The sequence below is a fragment of the Somniosus microcephalus genome, chromosome 10, assembly GCF_052327205.1.
Source record: "Somniosus microcephalus isolate GS21.2 chromosome 10, FLI_Smic_1.0, whole genome shotgun sequence".
Lineage (NCBI taxonomy): Eukaryota > Metazoa > Chordata > Chondrichthyes > Squaliformes > Somniosidae > Somniosus > Somniosus microcephalus.
Window position 1 is genome coordinate 139,058,786 of NC_140996.1, and position 18,300 is coordinate 139,077,085.

The 18,300-nt window shown below is 50.8% G+C and overlaps 1 pseudogene; it reads right to left on the reverse strand.

The window, feature by feature from the left end:
- Positions 1-2,660: 2,660 nt before the first annotated feature.
- The window catches only part of LOC147111722 (uncharacterized), a 78,199-nt pseudogene continuing 62,559 nt past the window's right edge, over positions 2,661-18,300 (reverse strand).

An 18,300-nucleotide genomic window follows, 5' to 3' on the forward strand; every position in this document is an offset into this window, starting at 1 on the left:
TCCTGCAAGGGATCCCAGGGACCCAGTGTTATTTGGACGACATCCTGGTCACGGGCGAAAATGACAGTGATCACCTTGCCAACCTGGAGCAGGTGCTCACTAGATTGCAGGAATATGGGCTCCGAGCTAACCGCCCCAAATGCGAGTTTTTTAGAAAACAGATCTCGTATTGTGGCCACGTTATCGATAAAGAGGGGTTACATAAGTCCCCAGAAAAGATTGAGGCAGTAGTCAAGGCTCCACCGCCGGAAAAGGTGTCACAACTGAGGTCGATCCTCGGGCTGGTAAACTACTACCATAAGTTCTTGCCAAATTTGTCTACAATACTACACCCACTGAACACCCTACTGCAAACTGGGGTGCCATGGAAGTGGAGTGACGAATGTAGACGCGCTTTCCAGAAGAGCAAAACACTAATCACATCGAAAGAGGTATTGGCTCATTACAACCCGGCATTACCAATTCGGTTGGCATGTGATGCGTTACCCTACGGCATTGGAGCGGTGCTGTCGCACAAATTCTCGGACGGCTCAGAGAGGCCAATAGCCTTTGCGTCACGATCACTAACCTCAGCTGAGCGTAACTATGCCCAGATTGACAGGGAGGCCCTCAGCCTAGTGTGGGGAGTGAAAAAGTTCAATCACTATCTGCACGGGCAGAAATTCACCTTGCTGACTGATCACCAGCCTCTTGTCTCCATTTTTAACCCGAAGAAGGGCGTTCCGGTGATGACTGCGCAACGACTACAAAGATGGTCACTTTTTCTAGGGGCGCACCACTATGAGATTGAATATAAGGGCACGAAACAGCATGGAAATGCTGATGGGCTATCACACCTGCCACTGCCTACTGTGGAGGAAGCACCAGCAGTGGATCCTGTCAAAATATTCCATTCGACTATAGTTGAATACCTACTGGTAACTAACGCTTGTATCGAAAAGGAAACCCGAAATGACCCGACACTGTCTCGGGTATATGATTTGACGGTGAAGGGATGGCCAGCACATGGCGAATCACTGTTGCCAGCATTCTTGACAAGGAGAGAACAGCTGTCAGTGTGCCGGGGGACCTTGATGTGTGGATCCCGAGTGGTAATTCCACCCAAGTTAAGGGATAGAGTGCACAATGAGCTTCATGAGGGTCATCTGGGAGGGGGAAAAATTAAAAGCCTAGCCAGGGCTTATGTGTGGTGGCCGGGAATCGATAAACAAATCGAGGACCTGACCAAGAGCTGCTCAGGATGCCAGAAAGTCCAAAATGCACCACCACAGGCCCCTCTACACCCATGGGAGTGGCCCTCATCTCCATGGCAACGGGTGCATATTGATTTTGCTGGTCCATTCATGGACTCAATGTTTTTAATAGCCGTGGATGCGCACTCGAAATGGCCTGAGGTCATCAAAATGTCCTCCACCACCACGGAGAAAACTATTGCAGTACTACGGACCATTTTTGCCAGGAATGGCTTGCCAGAACAGATTTGCTCCAACAACGGACCACAGTTTGTGTCCGAAGAGTTACGGAGGTTCTTGAAAAAGAATGGGGTAAGGCATTACACATCCGCCCCGTATCATCCAGCCACAAATGGATTGGCTGAGAGCTGCGTACAAACCTTTAAGAAGGCAATAAAGGCTATGTACAATGACAACATTCTGCTGCAGCACAAGGTGGACAATTTCCTGTTCGCCTACCGGAATGCGACACATGCAGTCACCAACCAGGCCCCAGCCATGATGTTCTTTAACCGAAGGTTAAGATCTCGCCTGGATTTGCTCAGACCAAACGTACGAAGAGATGTTGAGAGTAAGCAATTCCAGCACATCCATGAGAAGCCAACAAGGAGCTTCAATGTAGGGCAACGAGTCTTGGCCCGCGACTACCGAACAGAAAAATGGCAGCCAGGAATGATATGCACACGGCAGGACCCACTAATGTACACAGTGGACGTTGGGGAGAGCATCGTGAGATGCCATGCTGACCAGATCCTAGAGTCACAGGAACAAGTCAACCCCATGCCTCGCCCATACGTACCTGGTGATGAACCCGACGTACAGGTCGCATCTACCCCAGAAACAGTAGCATCGGAAGCTGATGAACCAACCGACGACAGGGGACCAGAATCGCCTCCGCACCAAGAGCAAGACACTCGGGAAAGGCGCTATCCAGAAAGGATCAGGAAGCCTCCCCAAAGACTGAATATATAAATAGACTATTTTCAGCTAATGTTGCATGTTAAAAGTGTTAATTGTAATTAGTTTGATATTTAATTGTTAAATGAGTGTTATGGTACTGTTAATCTAAAAGGGGAGGAATTGTAATGTATATACCTTTAAGGAGGGAACTATTTTTTACAGCTCATGTATACTGCAGTACCGGCAGTGACCACACCTGTATATAACACTGAGTCGTAATCTGTACAGTTCAGTTGCAGTTTGAGCCACGTTGAGTAAACACCTGTTGTACCATTCTCCGCAGTCTGTGTCTTATTGTACACAGACGTAACAATCATAACTTCACTTCACCCTCACACACTTACCACTGCTGCAAGACTCACACCCACATCTCACAACTTGCACACACTGCCAACTATTCAACCATGGCAGGCACATCTCCCAAACACATTGCACCACACTCAATGACACACTTCCCTTTCTCTTTAGTCAAAAGTGGCTCACAACCGCCGGGAGCACCAGCAGGTGAGTGGAGGGCAAGCCAGACTTCAGAATCTCACGGATCTGGAAAGAGCAGTTCTCAAAATAATTGCAGGGACAGTCACAGCATTCATGGTGAGTGGGGAAGTTGAAAGCATTGCTGATGATGATGGTTTGCTCTTGGTGCAGGGCGCCTGATCTGCCAAATTCATTTTCACCCCCTGCCTTAGCATCTCGTCCCAACACTGACAGGAAGAGGAGGCGTCAAACAGGCAGATGCCAGCTCCAGGGGCACTACTTAAAGGGATCATGAGCAATCAGTTGCAGCTGTCAGGTTAGTGCTGTTTCACTGCTTCCTTGTCAGTTTGAGATTGTGCAACAGTTTAATTCAGTCATTTAAAGGTTGTTTAGTATCAGGAGTGTTGTGGCTACTAAAATTAGTTACATTTATCCTGACAACATATCAAAGTGCTACACTTGGTTACATTAATGGGGGCTGTACTGGCAGTTGACCTTGCCCTCCAGGATCTACTGTGGAGGGGCCGGGGGCAATGAGAAAGACTGGAACATGTGGGCAGAGGGAGGAGGAGGGCCATTAGGGCTCTCAACAGGAGGCCTTACCCTCTGACGGTATTATGACAGCACTTCTACCTTCAATGAAGCGAGGGGCAATGTATTAGAGGACTCCGCAACACCAAGATGGTGGTCACAGAATTCTGCTACCTCCTCCAAACAGACCTCCAGCCTCACACCAGGATGACTTAAACCCCAGATCCCTTTTGCTCACCACATGCTCATCATGCCATCCCTCTGTCATGCCATATCACAGCATCCTCCTGGGTGCAAAGTTGAAATGAGAGAGACCACAAAATATTGCAAACTCCATGAATAAATTTATGCATAAACATATCACAATCTTTCCAACAATTAAGTACCATAGTGCCTGCCATAGTTGAATAGCTGTCATTGTGTGCAAGGCGTGAGATGTGGGTGTGAGTGTTAGTAGGTAGGGATTGTTGGTTGGTGAGTGCTGGGGGTCTGGTGCTTTGGGCAGTGTGTGAGGCTTGTGGTACAGATGGTGGTATGTAACATTTGTTGAAGCATTCAATCACCCTGACCACCCGACTGAGGTGGATCTGCCATGCGCACACCTGCTTCAATCCTTTGGCTCCTTCTCCTTGTTGTGCTTCTCCTTGCTGAGGCAGCTGCACAGCCAGCATTGCTGAGATGAGGTGCTGCAGTATCAAGGAACCTCCCCTTTAAGTACTGGGAAAAGCCTATGGTGGTGATGACTTGAGATTAAACTGCACCCGATATTGGTTAGCGCTTTGAGTTTAATGCCACTGAGCTAGGCCATTAACGCTTGAATTAGCACTCCAATCCTTTCTTTCAGCAATGAGACTGAATTTTGCGTGCAGTCTGATTCATTAGCGCCTGGCGCTAAATCTCAAACTTTTCTAAAGTTAGCGCCCATTCCTGGGCTATAATGAATTTCTCCTCCCTTGGAACTTATACTTTTTTTTAATAGATTTATTAATTTATCCGCCCACTTTTAAGACTTGTATATCTGAACCCATGCAGAAGCTGATCAACTTTAAACTGAGTTGTAAATAATTGTTTGGTTTTAACCCTTCCTTGGAAAAACATGCCAAATATTCTAATGGAATATCTAACATATAACTACACTTGTCTGACCTACTTCTTTGGTCCTCCTCCTCCAGAACCTACCAAATACAGAGGTGGGCTTGTAAGGACATCCATAGCTCCTCATAAATTAGCACATATGAGGAACAGCTTTAAAAAGCTGTCAGAAAAACTCCAATAAGTTTCTCTACTTTCTTTTATCCAACAATAGCAGCAATATAACAGAAAAACTGTGTTCTGCAAACAAATACACCAAAAAAGCAATGGGCCGGATTTTGTGGTGGTAATGAGAGCAAAACTGTCAGTGTTTGCCGTCATTACTCCTCTGAAAGTTATAGCAACTTCTGGAGGCAGCGCATACACAGATTATGCTGGAATATCGCTGTTAAACCCTCCTAAAAAAGTTAAGCCTTGTTGAAAGAGCTGTAACTGGGTTTTTAATATAAAAACAGAAAATGCTGGAGATACTCAGCAGGTCAGGCAGCATCTGTGAAGAGAGAAACAGAATTAATGGGCTCGAATTTCATTGGGCCGTTCAGGTGGGATTGGAGGCATGTGGGGGGTTAAAATTGCAAAAACTGGCAGGCGGGCCCAACCCCGCCTGCATCCCGCCTCCAAGCAAATTTCATTAAATCGTGTCTACTGGTCCCGTCTCTGTCCCACCTCCAACAGTCGGGATTGGCCGCTAACGCCCTTAACAAGCACTAAATTGCCTCTATTATCCCATTTTGAAAGGCCTTGGTGATTTTAACCCTTTTCCGACGTGAAGCACGCCTGCTCTGAAACACGATGGTGAAACCTGGTGGGAGCACAATTGGATTGCTGACTATTAGCTGCAGCTCCACCATTAAATAGAATATTTGACCAGCCATCATTTGCAGGTGGCAGGACTTTGTTGTCTCAGGTCTGGGGGAACTTTTAGAAGGCATAACCACAGCTGTGGAAATTTGGAGCCTGACACCCATCTCCAGTGTGACCTCCTGGGAAACCCCGCTCGCCACCTTCACTGAGCGCTTCCTCAACTGAGGCATATACCAAGTAATCCTAAGCACTCAATGTGGAAGTCCCATTAGTAAAATGACACACACCACAACTGCAGCAGTAGCCATCAACTTTTTTATTTACAGTAACCATCTGAAGGCTTTTTAACAATAAACATCAAATTTCACCCAAGTGACTACCCTTGTGACTATTTGTGCAGTATCTTTCTCTTACGCATGCTCCTAGGTGGTGCTTCCCCTTTGGTTCAGCAGATGTGGGGGCCCCTTGCTCACTTTGTTGCTGCTCCTGTTTTGACACCTTTGGCAGGCGCCCCCCTCTGGGGTTGTGAACCAGTGAGGGCTTGCCAACAGTCTGCTGCTCCTGCGGCTGTGCAGGGGTTGAGACGCCAATCTCAGTTGGGTGTGGACTCTAGTGGGGCTCTGACTGAGGGCTCTGCAGTGGCACGGAAGTGTGAGCGCTTGAAGAGGAGCCCCCACTTCCTTGATGTCTGCCACCAACTTCCCTCTCATGGGTCACGTCCCCCTCAGCACTTGCAAGTGGCTTGAGAGCACTTTGCTGCATATCAGGGGAGCCATGGGGACCCGTATCTGCACTGGCAGTCCTACTCAGAAGGACTTCCATGAAGGTCTGGTTTCTCTGTTCAATAGATGACCATCGCTCCTCCAGAGATGTCATTCTACTCAGAACACTCACCATGTTGTCTGCACTCTGGCGACTTATCATCTCCATGGAGGTTGCCATCCTTTCCATGGTGATGCGTTCATGCGCCAATGACTCCACAAAGGCTCTGCCCATGTTCGCAATGGACTCCTCCATTCGCTCCACACTCACAGCGACCCTGGAGACAAAACCTGCCAGAGACTCCTGCATCTGTTCCTGGAGTTCCAGCACCGCTGATCTTGTGGATGGACCAAGACGCAGAGGGTCGACATGCAGCTGAGCCAAGCTGGCAGAGTCCTGCGCCCTCCGACAAGGACTCTCCACTGCTGTCCCTGTTTCCACCATCTGCTGAGCTTGTGAGCTGTGATACACCAGGTGACAACACTACTCTATCTCGCGAAGGTCCCACCGAGGTGTGTGTGTCTGTGCTGGTGCTAGGTGCACTGAATTCTGCTGACGCTGTGCCCTCAGAGGTTGCAGCTTCCTCTGAGGAGTCTGGATGGTCAGGCTCTTCCTCCTGGCTAGTGGGGACGTGTACTGTCGATGGTCCTGTGGGGGAGTAAAGGAAAGAATCAGAGATGCGATGCTAAGGTTACATGCACATTGCATATTGCAGATGTTCATAAGTCCATCTGTTAGAGCTTCAGAATCTTTATCAGTGACTCATGCAATGTCAATGAGAGAGATGGAAAACTATTCTGTCACCAGCTTGCTGTGATGCACCTGTCTGTCCGTCCCCCACTTGCACATCGTTCTCCATTCCTACGATCTCCAGGACTGCATCCTCCCAGGTGGTGAGCTGGGCTACTGAGGGTGGCCCTCCTCCTGTCCTCGCTCTTTCCCTCTTATTGTGAGCTCTCTTTTCCTGGAATGAGGGAGACAAGTGGAGTTTGAGTGAAAATGAAGGAGGGAGTGTAGAGAATCCATAGCATAGATGCTTAGAAGGAGAGAAAGATGGAGTGAGGTGGCACGATCAAAGGCCCTCCCTGTGTGTTGTAAGTTGTAATTGCATCACAGTGATAGGGAGTGTGAGGGCTGCATAGTCGAATAGTTAGGTGAATGTGACCATAGAGAGAGAGGGAATGGGTAAGGGTGCATGGATGTCAGTGTCAAGTGGGATGTGGAGGAAGAGATTGCTAAAGCTGAGTGCTGGTGAGGAGAGGCAATGGGGATCAGATTGAGGGTGATGGGAAAGTCATACTCACTTTTTCAGTGCGCAGAAGGTCATGAAACTTCTTCCTGCACTGAAGCCAGGTTCTGCCGGTTCATGACAACGAGTTGACCTCCTCTGCCACCTGGATCCACACAGCTTTGGTTTGCTGGGGAGGCTTCTTCCTCCCCGAAAAAGGGAAAAGCACCTCTTTATTTGCTCTTGCTCCCTCTACTAAAGCCTGCAGGGCAACGTCATCAAAGCAGGGTGCAGACCTAAGTCTCTGGCTGGCCATTCTTCCTGCATGTGCCTCTAACATGCAAAGGCGAAAGCTTGGCAGTCTGCAGAAGAAGCAAGGCTTGTTGCAGACCTTAAATGCAGCAGCAATGATGACGTCATCGGAGGTGACTTTCAGACTGGAAAAACTCATTGGCCATGGGTTCCCACACGTTGGAACTCAATTGGTCAATTATGTTAAAATGGCATCATTTTCGCACATCGATTTAGAATTGGGTTGCTAACACGAAAGGCGGATTACACGATCCCAGCCCGCCCCAGTATCATAGAAACATAGAAGATAGGAGCAGGAGTAGGCCATTCGGCCCTTCGAGCCTGCTCCACCATTCAATGAGATCATGGCTGATCATCCAAATTCAGTACCCTGTCCCTGCCTTCTCCCCATATCCCTTGATCCCTTTAGCCTTAAGAAATATATCCAACTCTTTCTTGAATATATTTAATGAACTGGCCTCCACCACCTTCTGTGGCAGAGAATTCCACAGGTTCACCACTCTCTGGGTGAAGAAATTCCTCCTCATTTCAAACCTAAATGGCTTACCCCTTATCCTTAGACTATGACCCCTGGTTCTGGACTCCCCGGCCATCAGAAACATCCTTCCTGCATCTAGTCTGTCCAGGCCTGACAGAATTTTATAGGTTTCGATGAGATCCCCTCTCAATCTTCTAAACTCCAGTGAGTATAAGCCCAATCGACACAATCTCTCCTCATACGTCATTCCTGCCATCCCAGGTATCAGCCTGGTGAATCTTCGCTGCACTTCTTCCATGGCAAGAACATCCTTCCTCAGATAAGGCGACCAAAACTGCACACAATACTCAAGGTGCGGTCTCACCAAGGCCCTGTACAACTGTAGCAAGACATCGTTGTTCCTGTACTCGAACCCTCTTGCTACGAAGGCCAACATACCATTTGCCTTCCTAACCGCCTGCTGCACCTGCATGCTTACTTTCAGCGACTGGTGCACAAGAACACCCAGGTCTCTTTACACTTCCCCTTCTCCCAATCTATTGCCATTCAAATAATAATCTGCCTTCCCGTTTTTGCCACCAAAGTGGATAACCTCACATTTATCCACATTATAGTGCATTTGCCATGTTTCTGCCCAATCATCCAACCTGTCCAAATCGTATTGGAGTTTCACGACATCCTCCTCACAGCATACCCTCCCACCCAGCTTTGTGTCGTCTGCAAATTTGGAGATATTACATCCAATTCCCTCATCCAGATCATTAATATATATTGTGAACAGCTGGGGCCCTAGGACCGATCCTTGCGGTTCTCCACTAGTCACTGCCTGCCACTCGGAAAACGACCCGTTTATTCCAACTCTTTGCTTTCTGTCCGCCAACCAGTTCTCTATCCAAGTCAATACCTTGCCCCCAATCACATGTGCCTTAATTTTGCACGCTAATCTCTTATGTGGGACCTTATCGAAAGCCTTCTGAAAGTCCAAATACACCACATCCACTGGTTCTCCCTTATCTATTTTATCAGTTACATCCTCAAAAAATTCCAGTAGATTAGTCAAGCATGATTTACCTTTTGTAAATCCATGTTGACTTTGTCCGATCCTGTTTTCCAAGTGCTCTGCTATTACATCTTTTATAATGGACTCTAGCATTTTCCCCACTACTGATGTCAGGCTTACCGGTCTATAATTCCCTGCTTTTTCTCTACCACCTTTTTTGAATAGTGGGGTAACATTAGCTACCCTCCAATCCATGGGTACTGTTCCAGAGTTTCTCGAGTTCTGAAAGATGACCAGCAATGCATCTACTATTTCTAGGGCCACTTCCTTAAGTACCCTGGGATGTAGATTATCAGGTCCTGGGGATTTATCGGCTTTCAGTCCCATCAATTTTCCTAATACCATTTCCCTACAAATACTGATTTCTTTCAGTTCCACCCTTTTATCAGACCCTATGTTCCCCGGCATCTCTGGGAGGTTATTTGTGTCCTCCTTTGTGAAGACAGAACCAAATTATGTATTTAGTTGGTCTGCCATTTCTTTGTTCCCCATTATAAATTCCCCTGATTCTGACTGCAAGGGACCTACGCTTGACTTCACCAATCTTTTTCTCTTTACATATCTATAAAAGCTTTTACAGTCAGTTTTTATGTTCCGTGCAAGCTTACTCTCATATTCTATTTTCCCTTTCTTAATTAATCCCTTTGTCCTCCTTTGTTGAATCCTAAACTGCTCCCAATCCTCAGGATTATTGCTTTTTCTGGCCAATTTATATGTCCTCTCCTTGGATCTTATGCTATCCCTAATTTCCTTTGTTAGCCACAGTTGACTCACCTTTTTTGTTTTATTTTTATGCCAAACTGGGATGAACAAATTCTGTAGCTCATCCATTCGGTCTTTGAATGTTTGCCATTGCCTATCCACCGTCAACCCTTTGAGTGCCATTCCCCTATCAATCCTACCCAACTCGCTCCTCAGACCATCGTAGTTTCCTTTATTTAAATTGAGGGCCCTAGTCTCTGAGTCAACTACTTCATTCTCCATCTTAATGAAGAATTCGAGCATATTATGATCGCTCCGACCCAAGGGGCCTTATACAACAAGATTACTAATTAATCCTTTCTCGTTACATAATACCCAGCCTAAGGTGGCCTGATCTCTGGTTGGTTCCTCGACATATTGGTCCAGGAAACCATCCCATAAACACTCCAGGAATTCCTCCTCCACAGTATTGTTACTAATTTGGTTGGCCCAATCTATATGTAGATTAAAGTCATCCATGATGACTGCTGTGCCCTTATTGCATGCTTCTTTAATTTCCCTTTTAATGCCATCCCCAACCTCCGCCTTACTGTTTGGAGGTCTATATACCACTCCCACTAACGTTATTTTCCCCTTAGTACTTCTCAATTCTACCCATACAGATTCCACATCATCAGAGCTAATATCCTTCATTACAATTGTGTTAATCCCTTCTTTAACCAGTAATGCTACCCCACCTCCCTTTCCTTTTTGCCTATTTTTCCTGAATATCGAATACCCCTGGATGTTGAGTTCCCAGTCTTTGCCATCCTTGAGCCACGTTTCCGTAATCCCAACCAAATCGTATTCGTTTACCTCTATTTGCGCAGCCAATTCATCCACCTTATTACAAATGCTCCTCGCATTAAGACACAAAGCCTTCAGGCTTGTTTTTTTAACGCTCTTCGACCTATTAGAATTATTATTTATTGTGGCCATGTTTGATTTAAACCGTTGATTTCTCTGACTGCCACTTTTGTTTTTCTCCTTCCTATCTTTTGCTTTTATCCTTGTTTCCCTTTCCTCTGTCTCCCTGCTCAGGTTCCCAACCCCCTGCCATTTTAGTTTAAACCCTCCCCCACAGCACTAGCAAACACTCCCCCGAGGACATCGGTTCCAGCCCTGCCCAGGTGCAAACCGTCCGGTTTGAACTGGTCCCACCTCCCCCAGAACCGGTTCCAATGTCCCAGGAACTTGAATCCCTCCCCCTGGCACCATTCCGCTAGCCACGTATTCATCTGAAGTGTCCTTCTATTTCTACTCTGACTAGCACGTGGCACTGGTAGCAATCCTGAGATTACTACCTTTGAGGTCTTGTTTTTTAATTTATCTCCTAACTCCCTATATTCCGCTTTTAGGACCTCATCCCACTTTTTACCTATATCGTTGGTGCCTATATGCACCACGAAAACTGGCTGTTCACCCTCCCCTTTAAAGATGTTCTGCAGCCGCTCGGAGACATCCTTGACCCTTGCACCAGGGAGGCAACACACCATCCTAGAGTCTCGTTTGCGGCCGCAGAAATGCCTATCTATTCCCCTTACAATAGAATCCCCTATTACTATAGCTCTACCCCTCTTTTTCCTCCCATTCTGTGCAGCAGAGCCACCCCTGGTGCCAGGAAGTTGGCTGCTGCTGCCTTCCTCTGATAAGCCATCCCCCCCAACAGTACCCAAAGTGGTGTATCTGTTGGAGAGGGGGATGGCCACAGGGGACCCCTGCACTACCTGCCTGCGCCCAGTACTCTGCCTGTTGGTCACCCGTTCCCTTTCTTCCTGTCCAACCTCTACCTGCGGTGTGTCCAACTCCGTAAACGTGCTATTCACAATGTCCTGAGCATCGTGAACATTCCAGTGTGCGTCCAATCGCAGCTCCAGTGCCGCAATGCAGTCTGTCAGTAGCTGCAGCTGGATGCACTTCTTGCACACGTAGTCGTCAGGGACACAGGAAGTGTCCCTGATTTCCCACATATCACAGGAGGAGCATATCACATGGCCAGGCTGTCTAGCCATGACTTACCCTTTAATTAATTGAATTTAAATTAAATCAATCAATCCCACTAATTACACTACAGTTAACTGGTTTACCAACAGTCCACGCTACACCAGAGAGACCTTAGTAACTATAAACCACAGAGTTAAAGTTTAAAAAAGAGAGAAATACTCACCAACCAATCACTTTGCAGCACAGTGGCATAGTGGTTAGCACTGTTGCCTCACAGCGCCAGAGACCCGGGTTCGAATCTGGCCTCGGGCGACTGTCTGTGTGGAGTTTGCACATTCTCCCCGTGTTTGCATGGGTTTTCTCCGGGTGCTCCGGTTTCCTCCCACAGTCCAAAGATGTGCGGGTTAGGTTGATTGGCTATGATAAATTGACCCTTAGTGTTAGGGGGATTAAATAGGTGGGGTTACAGGGATAGGGTGGGATATGTGTTGGGGTTACGGGGATCGGGTGGGATATGTGTCGGTGCAGGCTCGATGGGCCGAAATGGCCTCTATCTGCACTGTGGGGTTTCTGTGATTCTGTGATTACCTGCTTCCTGGTGATGTCACACTTTGATTACTTTTTACTTCTCTCCCCCGCTGTTGAATTGGTAAGCCTCGTTCGCTGCCGCCGGTTTTAAGCTCTGCCGCTGCTCGCTGTTCCCCACACAGGTCCGCTCTCGTCGGGCCTCGCCTCGCTGATGCCGCCGGTTTTAAGCTCTGCCGCTGCTCGCTGTTCCCCACACAGGTCCGCTCTGGTCGGGCCTCGCCTCGTTCGCTGCCGTCGGTTTTAAGCTCCGCCGCTGCTCGCTGTTCCCCACACAGGTCCGCTCTCGTCGGGCCTCGCCTCGCTGATGCCGCCGGTTTTAAGCTCTGCCGCTGCTCGCTGTTCCCCACACAGGTCCGCTCTGGTCGGGCCTTGCCTCGCTGATGCCGCTGGTTTTAAGCTCCGCCGCTGCACGCTGTTCCCCACACAGGTCCGCTCTGGTCGGGCCTCGCCTCGCTGATGCCGCCGGTTTTAAGCTCCGCCACTGCTCGCTGTTCCCCACACAGGTCTGCTCTGGTCGGGCCTCGCCTCGCTGATGTCGCCGGTTTTAAGCTCCGCCGCTGCTCGCTGTTCCCCACACAGGTCCGCTCTGGTCGGGCCTCGCCTCGCTGATGTCGCCAGTTTTAAGCTCCGCCGCTGCTCGCTGTTCCCCACACAGGTCTGCTCCGGTCGGGCCTCGCCTCGCCGATGTCGCCGGTTTTAAGCTCCGCCGCTGCTCGCTGTTCCCCACACAGGTCCGCTCTGGTCGGGCCTCACCTCGCTGTTGCCGCCAGTTTTAAGCTCCGCCGCTGCTCGCTGTTCCCCACAAAGTCCGCTCTGGTCGGGCCTCACCTCGCTGTTGCCGCCGGCTTTAAGCTCCGCCGCTGCTCGCTGTTCCCCACAAAGTCCGCTCTGGTCGGGCCTCGCCTCGCTGATGCCGCCGGTTTTAAGCTCCGCCGCTGCTCGCTGTTCCTCACACAGGTCCGCTCTGGTCGGGCCTCACCTCGCTGATGCAGCCGGTTATAAGCTCCGCCGCTGCTCGCTGTTCCCCACACAGGTCCGCTCTGGTCGGGCCTCACCTCGCTGATGCCGCCGGTTTTAAGCTCCGCCGCTGCTCGCTGTTCCCCACACAGGTCCGCTCTGGTCGGGCCTCACCTCGCTGATGCCGCCGGTTTTAAGCTCCGCCGCTGCTCGCTGTTTCCCACACAGGTCCGCTCTAGTATCAAAATCCAGCCCAACGTTTCAGGTCGATGAGCTTTCGTCAGAACTGCTTTTTTGGTTCTGACGAAAGGTCATCGACCTGAAACGTTAACTCTGTTTCTCTCTCCACAGATGCTGCCTGGCCTGCTGAGTATCTCCAGCATTTTCTGTTTTTATTTCAGATTTCCAGCATCTGCTGTATTTTCTTTTTGTATTGGGTTTTTAACGTTGCATTGATTGCTGAACGACCATTCTGGCCCTGAAAAATTAATTTTATATTTGTGGAATGTCAAATTTTTCCATTAATATGATAAGATTCACATGGTTTTTAAAATAACGGCCCTGAATTTGCGGTCAGCAGCTTAGCTAAGGAGTTACGCCATCAACATCCAAACGAAATCTGCACTTAACTTGTCCGAACCCCCCTTCGAAAAGTTGCTTTCAGAGGCTGCGGAGTTGTGCGCAGCGTAGTGGCCCACGGATCCCAAGGGCACGCCATTGTACATAAATATACCTGGGATCACGTGGGGTGGTGCGCCTTTCACTTTCTGACTCTTAACCAATCAGGAAACAGAAATCTCCGATGGGACAGCACTAAGCTTTGCAGAAACTCCATCTAAGCAGCTGACCTGGTTTTATTTTTACTGTTCACACTGCACTTTCCAAAAGATTGCTTAAGTATTTTTTTTTGATTTTCATTCGTTTTGCTAAATGGTTTGATGTCAGGCTTCGGCTTTTAAATTGCTAACTATTAAAAAGAAAACTCATTTAAAATAATTTAGCAGCCATAAATGCTATTGTATTCATAAATTACGATCATTGCAATGGTATTTAATACACAAACTGGGATTTCAACATCAATAGAATTTGATTAAACACTGAGGGCTAGATTTTCAGTTGCTTGCGCCAGCAGTTAGCGCCTTAAGAGAAGTGATTTCCGGGCGCTATGCGTGTAGCGCCCGGGCGCAGCGCAGTTTGCGCCCCGCCCCAAATTAAGTTGCCCGTTAGCGCCGGCGCAAAGTTTAGCACCCGCCCGGATGCGCACGCAGAAAATGACGTCACATCCTCGTGCAACGCCCTTTGGCCGCCCCGATTGCAAACTTCAGTCGGACCGCCCCATTGTGCGGCGGGCGGCCGGAGCGTTTGGAAAAAGGAACGCAACACAACCAGCGCGGGCCCCGGGGGGCGCTAATTAAAGGGAACGTCCTCTCCAGTATAAAGGCCATCCTTTTTTCAGAAAACAGTCTTGTGCAACGCATTTCTGGAGACACAACAAGGAGGATAGCTAACTGGTTTCAAGCAGCAAGAGCCAGGTATTTTTGGACTCAGGCAACAGCGCTGCAAGTGGCCATTTGGAAATTAGAGTGTTTGCCAGGATTTGATGGGGGTTGCATGGGGTGCCAACGCGGAGCTGCAGCTCCATGTCCGTAGGGCTCGCAGACGCATTGTGAGAGGGGCAGCCCTGGCTAGAGGCAGAGGGGGCTACAGGCGTCGGCCACGTAGGCCTTACCCAGTCAGGCTATACCGCCAGCAGCGCTCCTACCTAAACATGAGTGCCGCGCGATGTGTTAAAAGGCTCCGATTCCGAAAGGGGGTGATTGCAGAGATCTGCCACCTGCTTCGCCGAGATCTGCGGCCAAAGCTCAGGTGCAGGACGTCTCTGTCGGTGGAAGTGAAGGTGACAGTGGCATTGAACTTCTATGCCACCGGCTCCTTCCAATACGCTGCTGGGGACATAGCAAACATCTCCCAGTACGGCGCGCATCGCTGCATCCGCCAGGTGACCGAAGCACTGTTCAGAAGGAGAAGCCAATTCATCTCCTTCCCCATGGCCCTGGAGAGCCAGCATCAGCGCGCATTGGGATTTTCCAGACTCGGGGAATTCCCCTTGGTGCAGGGCGCCATTGACTGTACGCATGTGGCTTTGCGGGCCCCTCTGGAGCATGGCGAGCAGTATCGCAACAGGAAGGGCTACCATTCTCTGAATGTGCAGCTGGTCTGTGACCACAAGCAGCGCATCATGGCAGTCAATGCCAGCTTCCCAGGCAGCAGCCACGATGCCTTTATCCTGCGGCAGAGTACTGTGCATGACATGTTCCAGGCACAGCCTCCCCCAAGAGGATGGCTACTCGGGGACAAAGGCTATCCTTTGTGCACCTGGCTCATGACCCCGCTCCGCGCGCCCAGGACCGCTGCTGAAGAGGCCTACAACGAGAGCCATCAAACCACCCGCAACATCATCGAGCTAACTATTGGGGTCCTCAAGCAGCGGTTCCGCTGCCTTGATCACTCCGGAGGAGCTCTCCAGTATTCGCCGGACCGGGTCTCCCAATTTGTGGTGGTTTGCTGCATGCTACACAACCTGGCTATCCGCAGGACTCAGGCACTGCCACCTGACGTTGGACCAGCACCTCAGGAGGAGGAGCAGGAGGAGCATGAGGAGGAGGAGGAGGAGGAGGAGGAGGAGCAGGAGTACGTTCCCAGGAGGGAGCGACCAGGGCCAAGGGCCGCACGACGCCACCTTATTACACGGTACTTCTAAGCCCCCTGTCAGGGAATGGCCAGGGGCCATGAGGGAAGATGAATGCAGCCGCTCCGCAAGCCCTCAGCCGGCGAAGCCAACAAACACTAAGAAGAACAACCATGGAGACTGCATGAATAAAGATAATTTTTTATTACACAAAAATGAAAAGCCCTTCCCACATGAATCCCCAAAAACAATAAACGGGCCCCACAAAAAGCCCAACAAACGACTCACTCCCACAAACTGGGGAGGAGCCACTCCACCGTTATTGAAACCGGGCCTCAACGTCGGCCTAACGCAAAAAAAAAGCCCTCCAAAAGCACAACCATGGGCAAAATAAAGATGGCCACCGCCATATTAAAGGAAAGCTGGCCACACCCTCTACTGAGTGGCCCGCGAGGGCGAGACCTTGGCCAGCATTTTGCCTCCCCTGCCCTGCCTGCTGCTCCTTCGCAAGCTCTGCCCAGTGGCTGCTGCGAGGCTGGGGGAAGGCGCCTGAGGCTCAGATGCCCTTCCGCCAGATGCCGCTGGGGGGCGGCCTACACGGCGTTTGGGCCTCGAGGGGCCGTCTCCTGAGTGGCGCACCTGAGCCTGGCCACCATCAGCTGCAGCCGCTTGCCCTTGACGCCCCAGAGGGGGAATGGCGGCGACGGATGGCGCAATGTGGGCCAGCTGGCGTCTGGGATGCGCTGGCTGGTGCTGTGGCGCGGTGGCACTCGGCCGGGCCCGCACTGCAGGATCCGCAGCAATCAGCCGACGGCCGGCTTGCTGGGATGGTCCAGCGCGGCGCCTGCCCTGGCGATGCCTGCCTGAGACAGCGCGTGTGGCAGCAGTGAGTGGCCCTGTGGTCCTGGTGTGCGCGCGCATCACATCCGCCAGGGTCTTGACGGCATCAGTTAGCATGCGGCCAGTCGCGGCAGTTGCTGCCCCGAACTCGCGCACACTGGTCGCCAGCGACTCGATGGCCTCAGGCATGCGCCCCACCACGCTCATGAGCTCCGTGTGGCGCCGGTCCGAGTCGTCGGCCATCTGATCGAGCTTCCGCACCTCCTCCGAAGTGAAGGTGTCCGGACTGGAGTCGCGACTCTCCCGCTGGGGAGGAGGGGGCCGAACTAGGGGACCCTTGCCGCGTTGGTGACGGCGAGTGTGCCGAGCAGCAGCACTCCCCTCTGATCCTTCCCCCCTTTGGGGGGAAGGCCGCGGGCCACGCGCACGGCTGCTGGGTGGCTGGACGCCACTGGTCCCAGAAGCTGCATTGCCCTGCGACAGTTCCTCCAGGCACTCGTCCAGTGAGGAGGTGTCGAGCATTTCCTCCTCTCCTGCGGGACGTGACTGTTCCCCCGAAGGTCCGGCTTGCTCCTCCTCCTCCTCCTGGTTGGAGGTGCTGTCACTGGCAGCCTCAGGGTCCTGGTCGTCACCAGCTGAAAGCAGGAATGCACAAGAGTAGCTTCAGAGTGAGGAGACGGCGTCAGCGAGGGAGTTAGGACTGGTGGGATTCAGCGCATTGGTGGGACAGTGGCAAAGGAGGTAGCTCGGATGGGCCAGTGCGACGCGAGAGGGCCAAAAGGCGAGGTCCTTACCATTGCCGGGCAGTGGAGGGTCGGATACACCGCACGCTGTGGGGACAATCACACGGGCTCCCATGAGCACACACACGCGCTCCTCCAGCCGAGTGAGCTTCTGCAGCTTGGCGCGGCCACCCCTGGCACGGGCCTGGTGATTAAACGCTACTTTAGCCTGCAAGAGAAAGGACGGGCTGTAAGTGCGCAGTGAAGCCCTGATGTAGTGTGCACTGCCTCCCATGGTGGAATAGCTTGGACAGAGTGAAGCCCTGATGTAGTGTGCACTGCCTCCCATGGTGGAATAGCTTGGACAGAGTGAAGCCCTGATGTAGTGTGCACTGCCTCCCATGGTGGAATAGCTTGGACAGAGTGAAGCCCTGATGTAGTGTGCACTGCCTCCCATGGTGGAATAGCTTGGACAGAGTGAAGCCCTGATGTACTGTCCACTGCCTCCCATGGTGGAATAGCTTGGCCAAAGTGTAGAGTGCCGAATGGCCATTTGATGCTCATGACTGTCCCAATGCTGCTGGCTGAGGGCTGGCCAAAAGGACTTTCAGGTCCCTTTGCCCATCATGTCAGGTGTACATGCAAGAATGAGGAGGAGACTGGAAAGGCTACTCACCCTCACAATCCTGGTCAGATCGTTGTATTTCTTACGGCATTGTTTGTGGGTCCTGGGGGCCTCGCCGGTGAACGTCACCCTCTGGGCGATCTGCTTCCAGGCTTTGGTGTAGTTGTGGTGGGTTGGATTCCTCCCACTCTCTGGAAACAAGATCTTGCGCCTCACCTCCAGAGCTGTGACCATTATGTCCAGATCACCCTCTGAGAA